The 20,893-nt window shown below is 42.2% G+C and overlaps 1 protein-coding gene across 4 annotated transcripts in view; it reads left to right on the forward strand.

The window, feature by feature from the left end:
• LOC134539021 (putative polypeptide N-acetylgalactosaminyltransferase 9) overlaps nucleotides 1–20,893 on the forward strand; it is a 356,313-nt gene that overhangs the window by 197,052 nt on the left and 138,368 nt on the right. Inside the window, exon 2 of one of the 4 annotated variants that reach the window (XM_063380689.1) lies at nucleotides 7,665–7,712. The exons of the other annotated variants lie outside the window; for them this stretch is intronic. The gene's annotated coding sequence lies outside the window, so the exon portion shown is untranslated. The remainder of the gene's footprint in view (nucleotides 1–7,664; nucleotides 7,713–20,893) is intronic. 4 annotated transcript variants of the gene reach the window in all.

Raw genomic sequence — 20,893 nt, forward strand, 5'->3', positions numbered from 1 at the left:
TGTTTCTAAACTTGTTATAGAAGTGTTTATCATTAGCGACTGGACAAATTTGCTTTTTCAATGTCTTTCATGATAGACTATAGTAGAGTTTTCTGCAGATTTCAGGTAGATAACTCCAGTTCATTGACTGCCGACTTGTGAGTAGTTTCGACACGTCTTTGGTTGAGGGTTTTTCATTGGCCCAGAGTCGTCCAAATAAACAATATACCAATAACAAAAAACAGCGTAAAGATATTTGTAATTTAAGTTTAGAATATCGCGAAATTATTCCACGAATTTTTCATGTCTCTATTTATCTTATAATTATATGGGTAGGGGCAAGTATTATTCACGAAACTACCTAGAGGTTAGTTCTGTGTTTATAACACCGTACCTTACAGAGTGTTTCGTGATAGATGGAGTTATTTTCAGGTACCTGTCTACTGCCGTCAGACCAATCACAGCATTTTTGTGCGGAAGAAAACGCGTCCTGAATGGCCCAGCCGAACCAGGCAATGTCCTCTCTTGCAGACATCCAATCACAAGGTAGAAACCTCTGGTGCGGACATACCTTGTTGCAGTCTAGCATGAGTTAAAATATTTTCGCGAAACTTACCTCCCTTAAGTTTGGGTTGGCAAATTTCATTACATGTTTAGAAACGTTAGCAAAAAGACGTGTTTTTAATGTGTAACATAGCTATCGGTATACGGAATTTGGTAGGAAAGATTTCGTGACTGGATCGGAAGTCGCGTGGAACGGAAATGTGTAACCACGGTGCTGCCATCTGTGGCGGATGGCGCGAACCAAAGTTCACAAAAAGACAAAGGGAAACTTTATAGTGTTAACGGTTTTATGAATTCTAACAAGATGGGCAGTATTTTAATAAAATTCCTTGTCGAGAATCAGGTACAAAGCCGCGGTTGAGTATTTTTCAAGCGTGTTTTTCGCTTTTGCTTGAGCAGTTTCGTTATTTAGTTAATAATTTAGGTCTGCTAGTCAAAATTATCCAGAAGTCCACGTTTTCTAGCGGCAGGTGCTGGAACTACGTGTGATTAGCGTCCAGAAATGTAGTTGAAAACACAATGTGCGTATATATATTTTTTTTATCAAGTTCGGCATTATTTTAAAGAGTTAAATTTTTTATCTCGTTTCCGAGTTTCGTATGATAAGCGTATTTGCAACATGAGAACACACGTACTTGCTTGTTACCGAGGTAAGATGTTACACATCACTGGTGAGTAACTGGAAATCTTGCTCACACTTTTTTGAAGTGAAAACTTCTTTAGCCGGAGTTGAGCGACATTTGGTAGGGGCAAAACTTACATATGGATTCGCGTCACCGACATGCTAGTGACGTGTTGCGCCAGACTGGCGAATCGCAGCGGCCTGTGTACATGTATACGCATATATACACTGATAATACATTGTATATACCCGACTGTATCATGTGCGTGTTGGGACTCTTTTTTTTGATGGGTAAAATCTTGTGAGTTCGCATCACCGACATGGCTGTAGTAGCAGTAAGTGAAGTTAATTTGACCACGTGAATACATGACCTAGGTATGACATCACTGGTAAGTCATAGCTAATTAGGTAATGAATTTTTACGTAATTTTTACATACCACTGACATCTGTTGTGACAAAAAAATGATTTAAGGATAAATGATATCATGCTGACATCGTGCTGATATAATACCAAAATCATTTTCTTACGTACATTTGACGTAGAAATGATATCATATTTCACATTTAAAAACAAAGTTTTAAGTTTTCACTTCTTTTGATAGTCCCCATGACTGACTATTTTTTTTTTAGTTTGCCTACTTTTTTTTTCCCCCTGCTACGGTTTGTATCCCCGGATTGCGCCCTTCGAGGCGGGCCAGCGATGCGTGTTGACACGTGGTCGGTTCTCAGTTCTCGTGCATGTTCCACGCAGCGCGCAGCCGCAGTTTCGCGCGGCGACCGCGAGACAGCGACCGGCGCGCCGCGAATAAAACAGTTTTTTACGACCAATCAGGCGCGATGCATAGGTCACGTCATCGTCATCAAATTTGCTGACGCGACAATCTTTCCTATTAGAAAGTCCCCCCCCCCCCCCACAACCCGTTGAGTTGCGAGCGAGAAGTTACTGCAATGAACATGAGTATTCGGTTTTCAAATGCTAGTAAAGATGGTGGAATTTTTTTTTTTTTGCTGAATTCGTTTTGGTAATTTTTTAAATACTTTTCCGCAAAGTGTTTTAATTTTCGAATGAATATTAAAAAAATTCAATTTTTTTTCAGAACAGGTTCATTGAAACAATGCTTTGAAGCATTGATAGCTGTCGTTCATGGTTGCTTGTGTGATTGCAATCTGAAAAAAAAAAGTTGGTGGGGGGTTGTGGTGCTAGAGTTCTGCGCGTGGGTTTTAACCGACACAAGTCATATGTGGGCCTGCATGCATGCAAACGAGCAGAGAAAACTTCAAAAATATACGGAAAACAACGTTCCATAAAACATAGTTTTGGCGTTTACGTTTATCAACGTTTCACAGTCGCGATTCTGATGTTCAGCGAGGGGCTTCTTAGTTCCAGTGGAGCCCGTGCGGCGGGGGGGGGGGGGGGGGGGGTGGAACTACGCCCATGGCAAGGTGAAGCCTTCATTTCACAGACGAGAGAGCCACACCCGAAGGTCCCCGAAGTTCATGCTCGCTTTTTTTTCCCCGTTCTATTTCATTGTATAAACCAGTGTTGCATTAAATTTTGCGGTCGATTAGGATAGGTTAGCTACATTATAAATAATTTAAAACATTTTGGATGGTTGGTTATATTGGGTAAGTATAGCTACATTGAAAATAACTGTAAAATCATTTTATGGTTGCTTAGCAAATAACTTTTTAATATGTAGCTATCCAGGGCTAGGAAACCGTTACCATGATTTCACAGTATCTTTAATGTAGCTATCCTAACCAAACCAACCGTCCACAATGTTTTAAAGTATTTATAATGTAGCTAACCTAACCTAACTGACCATCAGTTATCATGTTACAATGAAAACAAAAAAAAAAGGAAGATGCACGATCGGGCGTTTGGCACTCTCGTCTGTGAAAAGAAGGCTTCTCCCCATGTCAATAGGCATGAGTGTCTGGTACAGTGTGATTTTCGCAGCCAGTGCAGCCTCCCGCGTCGCCATCTGTGGATCTGCGAATGAAGTAACGTGATCGAAAATTCGTGGTGATGGAATTTATTGAAAGAAAAAAAAAGTCGATTGCGTACGGTTTAGTTCACCTCGAACGGAGGCAATAAACAACTATCAGTCTCGCATATGTAGAGCTCATATAATAATAATAATAATAATAAACGCTTCAAGACTTGTTTATTGCCGGGATGCCAGATACAATTTCGGAACGCTGAAAGGGTTTAACACACATTACCGTTAAAAAAAAATCTAACAAACAATACTATTAAATAATAATCTAAGTTTTTTTACTATTTGTGATTTAATTCACACATTTATTTACATGATTAACATTTCAATTGTTATTTAAATATAAGGATTAATGCTCTCTTGTATGAATTTACAGAAGAAGTGGCTAGCTACAGTAGCACAAACACTACTTGGGCCGCATATCGGCTGTTGGATTCGCCACCCGCTGATCAGGTGATCTCAGCCTCAGGGGTGGGGAGGGGGGGTGTAGAGGGAGAGTTTAACGGGATTAACAACCCTCCCCCCCCCCCCCCCCCTCGGCAGGCGGCAGTGCGTGCGAACCGGAGGCTGGATAAACGGGTTTAGGCGGTGCGTCGCAGGCCCCATTTGGGACGAATTAATCAATCCTGACCGTCACAGGGAACAGTTGTTGCCGCTCACAGAAACAGGTGCGCTCCATCAATGACAACATTCCTTAAATGTACGAAACATCCGTTAAAGAAACATTTGCTTCGCCCTTCCTGATTACTTCTGGAAACAGAACGCCAGCGTTAAAAAAAAAGGGGGGGGGGGGTTGTCTGTAAAGTCGTTTTACGGGCGATAATTTTACGTGATAACGTCATAAGAAAACATTGATGAAAAATTGCATACATTTTAAATTTCAAATATTATTTACAGTTTTTGCAAATTTAATTTAAGTAACTTGTTTAAATATAATCACGAACAATTAGGTATAGAAATAAACTGAAATCAAATCAATGTCAATACATTGTTAATTTGAAATGAATAAATTGGACAAATAAATCAAAAATTTTAATTGCTGCTTTTAAAAAGCCCGCCTTAACCTGTTTGATATCATAGAAGATGTTCTCGCACGGTGGTTAGCCGGTTCTTGCACGCTCGGCTCAGGCGGAACGTGACAATGAGTCATGCTTTTTCGTGCGTGCAGCCGGCGTTCATCGATTTATCAGTAGAGACCGTAAGAATTCGCGATTTCAAAGACCATGATCCTCTATGCACGCGGTAAAATTACATTTGCTCATTGGCTACTGACTCGTGTCACCTGTTAACTGGGACGCTAGTGATTCGATACTTCTTTTGTTGAAGGTTTTTCACTAGCCGAGTGTCATTCAGATAAACTGTGGCCCAATCACTGACGCAGTAAAAAGGCAAACGTTTTTTGATTGTAGCCTATCACGAAATGAATCCGCGAAATTTTTCAGGTCTCTACTTATAAATCGATGAACGCCGGCTGCACGCACGAAAAAAAAAAGCGTGACTCATTGTCACGTTCCGCCTGAGCCGAGCGTGTGCAAGAACCGGGCCGACCACCGTGCGAGAAAAAAATCTTCTATGATAACAAAACAGTTAAAACGGGCTATTTTTTTTTTTAAACAGCAATTTTAATCTTATGACGTTATCACGTAAAAATTTATCGTCCGTAAAACAGACTTTATACAGACAAACACCTCCCCCCCCCCCCTTTTTTTTCCCTAAACAAATATCCCTTTTTTGCATTCACTTCGCATCTGGGCACGTCTGATTTTTAGCGTGCATATAAGTACAGTACGTACGCGCGCGGCACACTCAGGTAGAGAGTCACCGCAACGTTCCCCCGTTTGCACGCGGACTTGCTGGGGGCTGTGTGTGTAGTTGGGTGTAACAACACATTTAACCATCTCCCCCCACCCCCTTTCCCTCCCCGACACGTGGAATGTGGATGTGCGCGTATAGTGACGAGAGCCTAGCTACCTACATCTCACTGTGTCCCAAGGGCCCGGTGGTGTGGTGGAGGGGATAGAGGATGTACCAGGTGCGCGGGAGTTGTGGCGACAACGCAATGTCGTCGTGGAAACGCGCGGCGGGGGACCTGGTGACCACCACCATCGCCTCCTCCTCGTAGAGCAGACACGGGCCGGTGTGTGTCTCCAAGGACCCGCCGGGGCCCGCTGCTCCGCCCGCAACTGGACCCGCGGGACACAGCCCCAGCCTCGTCCCGTTCCTCAGGCGCCCCTCCAGGGGGTCCTCCCCGAGCCCAGACACATTTCTTCAGGCGCGCCACCACAGGAAAAAAAATGACCAGAGTGAATTATTTTACGACGAGAGCGCACTGTGCAACGAAATTTTTCACAGGTTGAAATAAAAAAATAGGCTACGTACAAACAAAAATTATATATATATGTGTGTGTGTGTGTGTTTGTGCTTTTAAGCTTTAGTGACTGATATTGAATAATGGTTCGTATCACAAAGGAACTTGTATATATTATATTATATGACCTCTGCATGAAATAAAATCATATTACTTTGAGTGCTTTACTTAATTCACAGCCATACATTTATATAAAAGTTTTACACTTTGAAAAGTAACGCAAACTTTAATAATTTAAACTATTTTTATATTTCCAGTATATATTGTATATATTGTGAATATGAGAGATAGTTTATAACTTGTTCAAGTGTAAGGTTATGTTCCCGTATGTATAATTTATTTGCGTAATAATCCTGGACAATATGGGGATCATCTGTAATAATTAAAAAAAAGGAAGTATTTTTTTTTCCATTAACTATTTAACATTGTTATTTTCCTGAGGTAGTTTGTGTGTTTTGATACGTAGTGGTGAAGGAGATGAAGAAAAGGAGTCCTTAAAAAACTTCTTAATTTTTTGAATGCTCAAGAGGGTATGGAATCACGGATACACACGTTATATCCTCCTCTTACTTTGAAAAAAACGTCAGTAACTTTTGAACAATACGGTCGGTCTTTTCTGAAACCAAACATTCGAGTAATTAGCTAACATATATAGGTATAGGGTTTCCCAAAATTAACGCAAGACTTGAACATTGCGCCATTTGTGCACAATTTTATACCAAAAACTTCTGTTTTTTTTTTAAAATCACAATTACTTCTTGCGTGAATTATGCTATTCCACACATAACTTTATACCGTATACTTTATGATGCAATGAAAATATACCATTTTTAATTAAAAACCCGAGTTTTGCATTAAGATTATTTCTTGCGTGAATTATGCTAATCCATTCATAACTTTATACCGTATATTTAATGATACAATAAAAAAAAAATACAAAATTCTAATTTAAAAAAAACAACTGTGTTTTGTATCGCAATTACTTCTTGCGTGAATTGTGCTATTCCATACATATTTATGAATCAATAAAAAAACAAACATTTTTTTAAAAATTAAAAAAAAAACGGTTTTATTTTTCTATGAGAATTACTTCTTGCGTTATATTTCGGGACATCCACGTGTGCGGCAGGACTCCCAGGAGGCTACTGTGGTCTGGAAGGAGTGTCGCGAGGGAAGCGCCATGGAGCCGCACCCCGGGGGGGGGGGGGGGAGGGATGCTGGGCTGGACCAGCGCTAACCCCGGTGATCCCGCCCGCCGCTAATTGCTCACTCACACCCTCCCTCCCTCCCCTCTCCTCTCCTCCTCGTCCTGTCCTCCGGCGAATGACCGCAACACCCGGGACGAAGAAGACCACCAGGAACGACCATTCCGCGGGAAACCACGTAACTTAGAAAGTCACAACTTAGAACTGTCATAACTTAGGAAACTTGGAAAAAATCCACGTAACTTAGAAACACACAACTTAGAAAGATCATAACTTAGAAACACACAACGCAGAACCACACAACTTAGAAACGCCATAACGTAGAAACTCATAACATAGAACTATCACAACTTAGAACACACACCACTTAGAACTGTCATAACTTAGAAACACGTAACTTAGAAACACGCAACGCAGAACCACACAACTTAGAAACGTCATAACGTAGAAAGTCACAACTTAGAAACACACAACTTAGAACTGTCATAACTTAGAAAAACTTTACTTAGAAACACTCAACGCAGAACCACACAACTTAGGAACGTCATAACGTAGAAAGTCACAACTTAGAACTGTCATAACTTAGAAAAACTTAACTTAGAAACACTCAACGCAGAACCACACAACTTAGAAACGTCATAACGTAGAAAGTAATAACATAGAACTGTCATAACTTAGACAATTTTAAGTTATGTTTTTCTAAGTTGTGTGTTTCTAAGTTATGACAGCACCCCCCATTCCGCGATGATCTAGGAGCCAGAAGAACGGCGAGGAACAAAGAAAATATACGATTGCTCCACACGTGATTATCTGAACAAGTTTGTTTCCCCTTGGACAGTGATCGAAACAAGTGAGAGACAGCGACAATTGTTGTGCGTACTGCGTGCACTTTCAGTTTGATGACACGAGCTTTCTTTTGTTGCAGGTGAGGTGCTGGTGCCACTAGTTACTGCTTCTCAGCGAGTGGTCTCAGGTAGGAAGCCTGGAAGCTGATGATTATATTCGTGAGATATTTCTATTAGTGTACTTTAGTGCTTTCTGCTACTTAAAATGAGCTCTATGTAAATACAGAGTTCAGATAGTATGCAATTTTTTTTTTAAATTGAATCCATAAGTCTGTTAGTACTCAAGTACTTGGTACCAAGTGCTGGTACCAGTGAATGGAAATTGTTTATAAAAGCAACACCATCCCAATTGCTCATATAGTTTTCGTGTCCATATGTTTTAAGACTTGTCTAGCCTTCGTCAACTTTGGTCAGCGCTAGCGATAGTGATTAAAAGTATGTGTGTTATTATTACTTTCTTTACCAAGTTCAGTTTACAATTATCGTATGAATTCGTACCAATGAATGCGCGTGAAAAGTTTCTTGTTGTAAGTTGGAATTAAAAAAATGTGGCGATTTATTATAAATTTATAAGCGTTATTGTGTGAATAATTATAAATTACGATATGAGTTATTAAAATGCTTCCTGTGCAATCAGAATTCAAAAGAAACACATCTCCTGAAATTCGTGATGTGTCGAGATATTTGGCGAGAGTGTGCGCCGTAAGTCGTGTACTGCAGTCTGTGCTCCATAGCTGGACACAGACGCAACAGGTCGCAGGTTGCAGTGGAGCGAAACACAGAAAATGTTACGTTATCATTGCAGTTTTCCATCGAAAGGTGGTGTGACCTTTAGGCATCCGCCTCTGATCCAGTTATGTTTGTTGCGCACGTATGTCTACGGGAGACACTGCACTGAGAGAAAGATTCGTTTGCCTCCACAGAATATTTGTTTCTATATGGCGAAATAAATATATTTTGTAGTAGGAAAGATTCTGTTGACCCAACAAAATGATTTTGTCAAATAAAAACGTATATTTGGTTAGGTGTAACAAATCATTTTTTTTTACTTAACGAGTTTCGTTAAACTAAAAAAAAAAAAAATATATTTTGTTCCACCAAGTAAATATTTGTTTCGCCACATATAAACAAATATTTGTTTGATTCAAACAAACCTTTTTCTCTGTGATGCCGTATGTGAACAAAGCTCGAAGTCGTGGCAACACTGCAAAGGTGACGGCCATGTGCAATCTTTCAGAGATCCACCCACGAGTAATGCAAGTGAAACGACACGAGCTCCTGGGAAGAGCCACGGCGGTAGGGATAGGAGGGGAGGGGGGCGGGGGACTGCGCCACTCTGCTCGGGGACTGGAGTGCCCTGTAATCGAGTTACGTGGAAGAATGTGTCTGTCTCACTCACTCACTCACTCACTCTCTCACTCACTCACTCGGCCCAGCTGGCGAGCCATAGGCGGTCCCTCGGTGCGGCTTCCACAGCGCACACTACACCATGTTGCGATGTTGCGACCAGCAAGCCATTAGGGACTGCCGGGAGACGGACTCTGTGCTGTGACGAGGAACCTGTAACCCGCCTTCCGTCCAACATGGAAGGGGGGTCGCGTCCCCGACACACTAAGGGTAGATAATTAAAAAAATCCTGCGACTGACTTTTAAAGATTGAAACGGTAATTTAAAATTGAAATACACAGAGAAAAAGGTTTGTTCGAATCAAACAAATATTTGTTTATATGTGGCGAAACAAATATTTACTTGGAGGAACAAAATATTTTGTTAGTTTAACCAAACTCGTTAAGTAACAAAAATGATTTGTTACACCTAACCAAATATACATTTGATTTGACAAAATCATTTTGTTGGGTCAACAGAATATTTCCTACTACAAAATATTCTTTTGAATTAACAAAATATATTTATTTCGCCATATAGAAACAAATATTCTGTGGAGGCAAACAAATCTTTCTCTCAGTGTAATTAAAAAAAATACAGAATAACCAAAAATAAAAATTTTAATGTGGCCTGGTGGCCACAACGTGAATAATTGCAAGACTGAATGCCAAGCAGACCCACAGAAGAGAGAAAGACCCAAGATCGACGAAATTAGAGAGAACGGAGATACGGATAACGCTTGGAAGAGTTCTCGTCGGAATTCTGACGGAGTAATGAGGTTTGAGGAAGGGAGATCATCGCGAACTTCAAGATAACGCAGGAAGAGAGCTGGAATGAAGATTAAAGAAAGATAATGGATGATAACTTATTAAAGATCACCAGCAAGGCCATCGAAGATATATTAAGAAGAAAATAAAGGATTAATCCACAGTAATAATAATAATACGGATCTTGACAGCCGATGAACCAGACAGTAGATCGGAATAAACACTGACAACCTCGAAATGCCCCAGAAAGACGGGGTATCGATACTTTCAATTTATTTTAAAGTAACCATAGAATATTTTCAAAAATTGTTTAAACATCTATATGTTTGATGTGTAAACATCTTAGCTCTCGGTTTACAGCATTTGGTAGAAGTACTTTCGTGAGGAATGGAAGAAGATGACCGGAAATGTGACACAAAGATTGCGTGTAGTATCATAAACTCGTATATAGTAATTTTTGGTAACATTAGGGTGCACACCAAAAGTATTGTTGTGCCAAATGAAACTTTACAATAGTGAAACTATTAAATTATTAATTAACTATTAATTAAACTTCACGGTGGTCTGGCTCAAGAGTCGCCATTTTGTGTAGGCGGCGCCGCCAAGCGAGAGGAAACAACAAAGCAATATTCGCGCATGCGCTTATCTTAAGCTGTATGAGTTACTCTTTAATTGTGACCTTAAACCAACATACTAGAACGCTTACAGTTGATACCATTAAAATTTATCACTGGGACATTATTTTATGGACATACTGTACAATTAAAAAAATAAACGTTATTTTGGCCTCTAAGAACCCCTATTATCAGATCTACGACTATGTCTAAAAATAGATTCCATGTAACCACGACTCCGGTATGGTTTTAGCATACTAATAATTTTTTACTCCGTGAGTCCCGGAGGTCGCCACCAGACGGAGTGGCGATAGTGCAGCTGTAGGGGAGCACACACGATGTATTGTTGCAGGTAAATGGCCTGTTTATGCGCCGGCACATATTGGAAATTGCTTTTCCAAGTCTTCGCAGAGCGGGGAACAGATTCGCTTGGAGATTATTTGCTCAGCGAATATTCGCCAACTTATTTACAATTCTATTGATAAATTAAACTGACTGCGCTGTAATTTGTTTTCGGTCTGTTATCACTTATCAGTTTGGAGTGTTCGGTATACGTGTTTGAAAACTTAAGTCAGACGAAAGAAACGACAAACAGTTGTGGACAAATACCTAACTTAACCCATTTCTCTTTTTATTCCTCTCTATATATTGCTGAGTGTGGTTTACTTATTTTTAGATGCAGTGTACACTCGACCAAGCAAATAAACGCCATAGAAAATATAGTTAAGGCCACCACAATATTCCTTCGGCCTGTGGTTATTAGAATCACTCTGAAGTGGAAAACAAAACAAATCAAAACATTGCAATGTCATCTCTCTCTGTGGTTGGATGGAATCCTCTGATCATAGCGTAGTGGTAGTATCTTCGACCAAGACAATATCCGAACGAGATGATTATCGTTGGTTTATTGTTGGTTTATTATTGGTGGAACCTGTCTCGTCTGCAGACGTCTGGGAGTGAATCCTTCCCGACTCTATGGAAGAAAGAGAAACCTTTGGCGATTATGTTTAAAAAGGAAAATGTGTAAATATGCATTATTCAGATGGAAAAAAACCCGAGTAAGTACGAGCGTAGCGAAATTAGATTCCTCGTTTCCCTGAACAAACTGGAAAAAGAAACTGTGGATAAACTCACCATCAACTTCAAACAGACTCGCAGACTTTACAAACTCTTAATATAAACAAAAATTATTCCAACATGGGAAGATATACAGGTATATTTTTTAAGTGTAAGAATTTTTATACTAATCTACAGTAGGGTGTCTAGTGGTCGCAGCAGTCACGAAGCATCTCCGAAATAAACAGTAACGTCTCTGTGAAGTCCAGCAGCCTCTTGCCAGCTTGCCCAATCGGAGAATGTCCGTTTGAATCACGTGGAAAATAATCTCCGAGGAAATTTTTTTAGCTTTGCAACTTAAAAAAGTCAGCATATGCTGCGAATATTAAGACGTATATCGTATCGCATTTGGACGTGCTAAAAGTTTTACTGCAATATCCAATCACCACGTGCATCATCAAAACAAAAATGGTAACAAAATTTGTATCAAACGTTCTTGAATAGGTAATGCTTGTAATTAGCTAACCGGGTACTAGTAGAAACTCTGTGTTAGGCTGGTGTCGCTATGCGTTTAACTTCCGCAGGTTTTTTTTTATTTGTTGCTGAATATTCTTGGTCGCCCCCCCCCCCCCTTTTTTTTGTTTGGGAGTGCACAATCCAAGTCTTATAAGAATATTCACTTGGAAAAATCAATCAAAATCGGGAAACAGTGAACAATCGATGTAGATTGTATAGGAAATAACAGAGTAGAAACTGGCAAACCTTTCTTTTTCGTTCACTGCGAGGAACCCGTTCAAGGGGCAGGGGGAAGGGAAGGGGGAATACGTGTATAGTTTTTTTTTCTTAACTTGCTGCTGCCCTTTGGTTCTTGCCGGAGGCAGTAGGGACCAGGTCAGGAAGCAATCAATCTGCAACCTCCTCCCCCTCCCCCCCCCCCTCAGGTGTCCCGGCTCGCTGCTCTGCGACTAATTTCGCAGATGTATGATGGAGGGAGGAGGGAGGGAGGGGCAGCCACCCCCCCTCCCCCCCACACTACACGTCCCGCGGGGGAGTTAATTAAGTGCGCTCCAGACGGGACCCCTGGCTTCGTTAATCCGCCGGAGGGAAAACACCCTCTAACCTGCCCGGGACTCTGCCCCCCCCCCCCTCTTGTCGTCCCCGGGAGATGAGGGACTGCAGGAGGCCCCTGTCCGCGCCAGATACGCCTGCCTTTCTTTGCGCGCGCGGCTCAGGGAGTTGCCGAGGGACTCGGGCCGTTGTTGCACGACACGGCAGTGAAGGGGTCTAGGCTGCAAGAACGCGCTACAACCTGTAGCTAGGGGTACGGACTTTTCGCGGATTCGTTTGGCGTCAGGCTGAAATTCTAAATATTTATGTTTGCTCTTTCATAATCGGGCACGTTCTGATTCGCTTACTTCCCTGAAACCCTTATACATCATTGGCTCACGGTCACAGAGGGGTGTGTCCAAATAACAGCGGTCCAATCATTAACACAGTTCTAGAGTATAGAGACGTGCATTCTAGCTTGCGACCAAGTGAATCCGCGAAAAAGTCCGCATCACTACCTGTAGCCTAACCGTATTCCCTAGCGCGCGACGACATAGCCAGTCCCTCATCTTTATGAAACGGATTTTGGTGTCCTGTCGCCCGAATTCCGCGCATGCGCGTGGCCCACTTTTCCGGTGACTTCGTCCAGATGGCGGACACGCGTCTGGCGCCGTTGACTCGTATGTAGTCACTTTCGTGATCATCGGAGGACGTACCAGGAGTGTAGGTGTGCCAAGTGAAACTTAGTAGACAGCGAAACTATCCTGGAATACATTTTGCACATTTTTATGGCCATGGCAAGAAATAATCCCAACTTAAAAAAAAACTACTTGAGAGAATAAAATAATTGTACAATTTAATTCGAGCGACGGTGCTGCTTTTTTTTTCTAGTATTTTTTTTTACCGCAGGCAGTTGTAAAGATGGTTTTTCGGAACGTCCGTTGGGATTCGTTGAAACCAGTTGCTAGCCTCGCGCAGGGCACAGATTATTACAACCGGGCTTGCCGATTTGCTTCCTCACTGGGGATTCGGTTTGCACACGTTATGGAATACGGCTCGTGATTTAAGATTACAGTTGTGTCCCAATAAGGTAGTGCTTATCCATTAACTTACCGGAACGTCTTGGAATATCGTATTTAAGTATCCGCCCCTTAATCAAAATTCAATTGAACTTAATAATGTTACCCCGGCTTTAAATTGAATTTAATATACAGTGCGTATTTATATAAGTGTTTAGGTTATAAATACTCGCTTAAGTGTGTTTACGTAAGTTCTGAAAATTGCTTCAAGAACATAAGATTATAAAAGGCACCGTGAACAAACATTTTCGGCTGTTGCGAGTTTGATTTAGAGTATTTACAAGAAATCACACATCAACTTGTAGGCAAACTAACCTAGTTTTTTTTTTTTTTTTTTTTTTTACAAATGTTCAATATGAGCACTTTTAGTCATACGGCACTTATCCAACCTAAAGTTAAGTTTTTCACACACTTTGGTTAACAAGTCCGGGGTAATGGAAGCAATAGTATCTTCAATTGTGTCTCAACTCTGGGAAATCATTAGGTAGCGGCGGAACGTAGACACGATCTTTTATACAGCCCTGAAAGGAAAAAAAAATAGAATGGCGTTATGTCAGGTGAACGTGGAGGCCAGCGGAAAAGAGCTATGTCGTCTCGACCATTACAACCAATCCAACGGTCAAGGACTTCGACGTTCAACCACTCTCGTGCAAAGAGATTTCACTGAGTAGGGGCTCCATCCTGTTGCCAAATAAGGTTTACAGGTTCACCCTCTACTGATTGGGGAAATAGCCATTCTTTCGCGATGCACGAAAGAAAAGCAACATGCGCTTGTCTAAAAACTGTCGGAGTTACTCTTTAATAGTGACCTTGAACCAATACTCTGCAACGTTTACAGTTTATAAAATTAAAAAATTACAATTGGGACGTTATTTCACGGACATGCTGCAGAATGATCGTCTCCGGGCCGGAAACTCGTGCGACGCGACGCCTCGATGCAGATCACGGAACGATGGCGCGCAGCACCGTGCGGGTCGTGCAGGGACCCGGTGTCACGGGCGCGCCAGGGGGGGGGGGGGGGTGTCCCCAGGGCGGTACCGCCCCATATCCGAGGTTCGCCGGCCGCGATATTAGCCGTGAAATTGCCGGGCGGCGGGAATAGACTGCTCTCGCGGTAAGGAAAGGGCGGGTCTGCCCATCCTCTGAAGTATGAGGGGAGGTGAGGTGCTGGCGGGGTTGCCACTGCACGGTGTCTCTGTCTTCGCGCGTAGCGATCACAGGCGATCGTGTCGTGATGCAATATCACTAGAGCCACGGAATTTTCGCGGATTCGTTTAGTCGCAAGCTAGAATGCAAACCTCTACACTGTCGCACTGTGTTCATGATTGGACCGCAGTTATCTGGACACGCCCCTCTACGACCGCGAGCCAAGGATGTCACGCTAGGAGAGAAGTAAGCGAATCAGGTAGTGCCAAATAACAAGGATAAAAATGTTTTCACTAAGAAATCAACCAATGGGAAAGTTAACATGGGTCGAGCACACCTATAACTTTGAATTCTATCCTGAGGCCAGAGGAATCCGCGAAATTTCCGGGACTCTAAATATCACTAAAGACCGGAAAAATTCGCGAATTCATTTCGCGGTAGGCCAAAAATACAAATAGTTATACCTCAGTGCTGCCTCTGCTATTCGTTCACAACTCACCTGGATGACTCTGGGCCAATGAGAAACACCCGACCAAAGCTTTATATCGAATCACAGGCTGCTACGCTGGAACGTCTCAAAAGACAGCAGCCAATGAGTGGGTGACATTTGACCTAGTGTACGTAGAACTGTGGAGTTCATCCTGCAGGTCATTGAACCCGCGAATTTTTCCGGTCCCTAAATATCACGAAGTGAAACAAATGCGAGCGAGTCTCTCAGTACTCACCAGTAGAGACCGGAAAAATTCGCGGATTCATTTCGCGATAGTCTAGAATCCAAAAAACGTTTGCCTTTTTCACCGCATCAGTGATTGGGCCACAGTTTATCTGAATGACCACTCGGCCAATGGAAAAACCTTCAACAAAAGAAGTATCGAATCACTAGCGTCCCAGTTAACAGGTGTCACGAGTCAGTAGCCAATGACCAGATGTTATTTCCCCGCATGCATAGAGGATCATGGAGCATATCCTTACAGGTCATTGAAATCGCTAATTTTTCCGGTCTCTATACTCACCAGTTGTTTTTAACATAAAGATAGCAGGCCTTCACGGCCATTGTCTGCATTTTCTGGGCTTCTGGGTGTAGGCCGTGCCAGGTAATTGTCTTTCGACGTTTCGGCATTCATTTCACCTGCCATCATCAGGTAGACTGAGACTGACTTAGTCTACCTGATGATGGCAGGTGAAATGATTGCCGAAATTTTATGAAAATGGTTTTACTAAAATTTAAGTTTATATAAACATGAAATCATTTGTGTTTCTTCTTTCTTTTAAAATATATCGGAAATAAAGTCTTTTTCGCACTATCACACTCTAAGTTCTTGCCGCAGCCTTTGATATTTTGGTTCTATTCATTACCAGAAAATCGATTCATCTCACTACAACACGACATGTGGTCTTGCATGTGCGGCGGTCACTACAAGAGCTTTTCATAGTGATGCACACATGCGTACAAGTGAATTTTTGATTTGGCGACTTACGGGGCCCGCCTCGTCAGGGGCGTATCTGTGTCGGTGAGGCGGGATGATAAGCGCGACGCTCGCTGGTGCTTCTAGCGCGGTGTCTCCTCTGGACTGGCGCGCAGTCTTCTCCCAGTGCAGTGAGCGGTGACCGTAACATTATATGGCCTAGAAATGAAGATAAAGGTGTAATGCTAAGGCACTTGGGTGTTTACAATGATCTCTATCGGGCGTTTCATGACAAAAAATTATTCTGAAAACACGAGCTTAAAAACGAATTACGGAAACAGAACTATTCTTCCACCCTCAGTGCATTATTAAATGTTTTTATTAAGCAGACACCAGTCGGATATCTTGCTCAGTTTTCAAATCTAAGGCAGTTTAGATTGTGCACTAACAAACCTAGTATGTTATAACTTTATTTTTTTGGTAATATTTTCTGTATAATAATATCCAGGGTGACCTAATTAGGTTGTGTTAATTTCCTTTGCCCTCTTTTTCTTTTCTTTGGGTACACGAATGAGTTTCCCTGCTCAATCATTTCATATCTGAACGAGGATTTGTGACAATGTGCCTCGATTTCGTGAGTGAACGGTAATAATGTATAATTACTTGTGGGACTGCCGAATACCGCTCTAAACTTCATTATAAAAAAATTATTATTTTGCCATCAAGATGGATGAATATGGCAAAGTTTGCACGCAGCAACTCCCTTGCGTCTCACCTCCGCGGTCGGGAGGGGGTTGAACGCGGTGGCCATGTCACGTGGTGTATTATTTTGGGTGGTTCCGTGGATAGGCATACTGAAAGCAATCATTGAGAATTTATTTCAGTCTCAAGGGTATCGTTCTCGTTTGCCGTTATCTTCCTCCCCACGCACACCCGACCTGCCCCACCCCCCCTTTTCCATCCAGGGGTTCCCCCCCCCCCACTCCGGGCTGGCTCCACCGAGCTGCATCACGAGACTGGTGGGAAACTGATAGTATTTCCAGAAACAGCGGAAAAGAAATCTCGGAATTTAAAGCGACGACTTTAGGTTTTTATTAAATCAATTTCTCCAAAATATTTTTTTTTACCTTTCTGCCTATATTTCTACATTCTTTCTTTCATTCTCCCAAAAACAGTACAAAAATTGTCCCAAAATTTGGACACTTGATAATTTTCATTTCATGTTTTGATACACAAAATGAAACATTTAAAACCATACGCACAATTGCTGTAGTTTCTTTTAGTGGGATAAAAATTTTCAGATTCGCAGTGTCGATAAATAATGTGCTATCAGGTTCCAAAAAAAAAATATATATATATAGTGTTCACTAACTTTTGATGCTGCTACGTAGGCCGCTTTAAGTTGCCCATTGAAGTGTTGTGCTGTTTCGCTTGCAAAGCAGTGTTGTTGAACAGGCAAGAAGTATCACTGGATGTATATTTTGCGGTAGGAGCGCGGCGGGGAAGGGAGGAGAAATGGGGAGACGATACTAGCTCCCTCTTTTAAGGGATTTAATATTTTTTTTAACTTAAGTCGGCTTGTAGCGCGGGAGAAACTTTGTACGGTTTCAGGAAGAACGACGGCATACACATATATAAAAAGTACACCCCTGGGTTTCCTGCGCAGAGACGCTGGCTACAAAGAGGGAAAGAAGGAGAGCTGTTGGTAATCGGCTTACCTCGCTAAAAAAAAAACCCCGCGCCCTGGATGACGCAAAGGCACGGGGGTTAGGAGGGGGGAGGGAAGCAGGGTATAAGGGCTAGACTCGCTCGACAGAGACCACAAGGGCCTGGCCGGACTTTCAGGGCGCCACTAAGCCCGGTATTCCAACACAAAAAAAAAAGAAATAATGTTTTAAGGTGTTGAATACGCTACACCTGTACCCTTAACCGTATTCCCTCTAGACCATTTCCACGGCCAGTCCATTACTTTTATTGGGAACGGATTTTCATGTCCTATCCGTTGCCGGATCTATTGCCCCGAATTTCTGCGCATGCGCTGAGCTCACTTTTTTTTCCCCGGGTGATTTTCGTTCAGATGGCGGCGCTATTAACTCGTATACATTAATTTTTTGTGATCATCGGCGAACGTACCAAGCGTGTTGGTATGCCATATGAAACTTTTATGAGAGCGAAACTATCCTGGAATACATTTTGTACACTTTAATGGTCATGACTAGAGACCGGAAAAATTCGCGATTTCAATGACCTGTAGGATAGACTCCATGATCCTCTATGCACGCGGGAAAGTTACGTCTGCTCATTTGCTACTGACTCGTGTCACCTGTTAATTGGGACACTAGTGATTCGATACTTCTTTTGTTGAAAGTTTATTATTGGCCGAGTGTCATTCAGATAAACTGTGGCCCAATCACTGATGCGGTATAAAGGCAAACGTATTTTGATTCTAGCCTATCGCGAAATGAATCCGCGAATTTTTCCGGTCTCTAGTCATGACAAGAAGAAAATATGTTACTTTTAAGGTACACTTGAGAAAAATTAACTTCCGACCATTGTAACCAGTTTCTAATAGCCTCGCGCCGGGCACCGTTTAATAAAACGGTTTTGCCGATTTGTTTCCTTACTCGATTGAGGATTAGGTTCGGACGCGTTCTGGAACACGGGGCCCCGCGAGTCAGGGTACGGTCGTGTCCCGACAAGGGACAGTGCTGATTGGCCACCGTGCCGGAACGTCATGGAACACCCGCCCTGAGACTGCTGTGAGGGCCTCTTGCTGCTCCGAGAAGTGACTCCTCCCCCCCCCCCCTCCAACCAGCATGCCGTGCGGCAGGGGGTGTGAGCGCCGACCGAAACTAACCGCGGCTAGTGGGGAACCAACTGGAGTTCAACCCGACATTACCGCGCCGCTGACAGCGCGAACCATCGCGAGTCGCGTTAGCCGCCAGTGCTAGTGCGGACAGCACAGTCTGCGACCAGTGCGTCGCGGAACTGACACTGTCACCATCTGCCGGTAGCGAGCAGCCCGGTCCGCCTGCCTGTCTCTGTGCATGTCCGTGCCTGACCGTGCCTGACTGCGTCTGTGCCTGTCTGTGCATGTCTGTGCCTGTCTGTGCATGTCTGTGCCTGTCTGTGGCTGTTTGTGCCTGTCTGCCGGTCTGTGTCTGTCTGTGCCTGACTGTGCTGGTCTGTGCTTGTCTATGCCTGTATGTGCCTGTCTGCCGGTCTGTGTCTGTCTGTGCCTGTCTGTGCCTGTCTGTGGCATCGAACCAGTCAGTCATTAAGTTACAGGCCGCGTAATGCCGCCCATCACCTCTTGGCATGTGTCTGTGTTTACGTTTTCGACGTGTTTGAGGTGTCTACGGTTCTGGTGTCTGTGATAAGGGGGTGGCTGTCCGGCCTTGACGGCTGTGTTCGCGGCACGGACTGGGCTGCCGCACGCACCTAGTGTGTGCGATCCCGTGAGCGCGTTACCTCCACACGGCTGGTCTCCCGGCGAGCGCGCTAGTGTCGCCCCTGGCGGCGGCGAGCGGAACCAACAAACACACGCGCGGATGTGTATTTGAACAGTACAAAGCGGTGATTATTTTTTTAAAATTAATTAATATTTTTTTTTATTTATCATGTTTTTTATCTTTCATACAACAGTTAGGGACATAAAGATATTCACACATATAAATGAAACATACAAAGCACGCAATTAAAATTATACATACGGTGACAATACATGTGTGTGACAACATAACACATGGACCAACACACACACGAACAAAGTTCATAGCAACAATGCTTTTCTTTTTTACAGCTTTCATGAAATTATGACTAGATTACAAACATATTTTTTTTACGATAACACAAAACTAAATAATATATTATAACTAGCTGACCCGGCAAACGTTGTTTTGCCATATAAATTATTTCTAGGGAATTTCTAGCTGCTGTACCCGGCGTTGCCTGGGCTGAACACAGGGCGAAGGGTACCTTTTTCGAAATAAGATGTAGTTAGTAATTGTCTTCTTAATTTGAATGTCAACTGTGCAAAATAATTTATATCACTTTTAGATCCCGACAGACGTTCTGCCAGTGTATAGTTATTTACCCATATATATCTAAAAATTGGTAGTCTGTATGTAGTCTAGACTCTATAAAGCACTATAGAAAAAAAGCTTGAAAATAAGAGATTACTAATATTGAAAAGATTCCATTATCTAGCTAATGCTCGGCATGCATTGCAATGCCTCATTCAGTTTTGCTTTGTAATATGTTTGAAGTAGTTACACATATACAAATCATCTATCCATCTCTATAAATATATATTTATCTCTATCTACATCTATATATATCAATGTATCTCTCTATCTATATTTATATCTTTATATCTACATATATACATATATACCTCCCACTATATCTTCTATATATAAAACTCTATATAGCTCATCTATATATCTCTTTATCTAACCCATTTCATTCTCTTTACCTCGCTCTATCTCAACTTATCTCTCCGTCTCTATCTCACTCTATATATATCACTATATCTCTGTCTCTCTTTTATATTTAAATAAATTGTGTCATGCGTGCGCACTTATACAACAAAAACAGACGAAGTGCCGCTAATAATATGAAAAAAAAAAACATATTTTTTGAAACGATATGTGCTCCAACTATTGCAAAATAGTTATACCGTCTCAGAAACCTTCACGGGCATGCGCGTAATAACTCACCAAAATTTCATCGCAATCGGATGAATGGTATATGAACACATACGGCACAAACAAACGAAAATTAAAGACATGACAAACGCATCAAAC

The sequence above is a fragment of the Bacillus rossius genome, chromosome 14 (assembly GCF_032445375.1).
Source record: "Bacillus rossius redtenbacheri isolate Brsri chromosome 14, Brsri_v3, whole genome shotgun sequence".
In the NCBI taxonomy this organism is placed as follows: Eukaryota; Metazoa; Arthropoda; class Insecta; order Phasmatodea; family Bacillidae; genus Bacillus; species Bacillus rossius.